This window comes from Plasmopara halstedii (assembly GCF_900000015.1).
Source record: "Plasmopara halstedii genome assembly, contig: Scaffold_816, whole genome shotgun sequence".
NCBI lineage: Eukaryota > Oomycota > Peronosporomycetes > Peronosporales > Peronosporaceae > Plasmopara > Plasmopara halstedii.
In genome coordinates this window covers 1,202,597-1,202,849 of record NW_020187732.1, presented here as the reverse complement: position 1 = coordinate 1,202,849, position 253 = coordinate 1,202,597, and positions in this window count along the sequence as shown.

Below are 253 nucleotides of genomic sequence, written 5' to 3'. Positions count from 1 at the left end.
GGGTTATAATTGCCTCCGTCTTGTCGGGCAACGACCCCGCTACTGAACACACGTATCATCATTTGTGGTATTCCTTCATTGCGTTGCTTCCGAGGTGTGTGTCAGACGGAATATTTCTTCGCAACACGAATATGTCTAAATACACTGGTCATTATCGACAGGACATATGCTTCTACTACCAGAATAGTAGTGTGTGCATAATTCACGGGAAAGAAAAAAATATGTGGAATCTTGCAAGTCCCTTATAATGAAC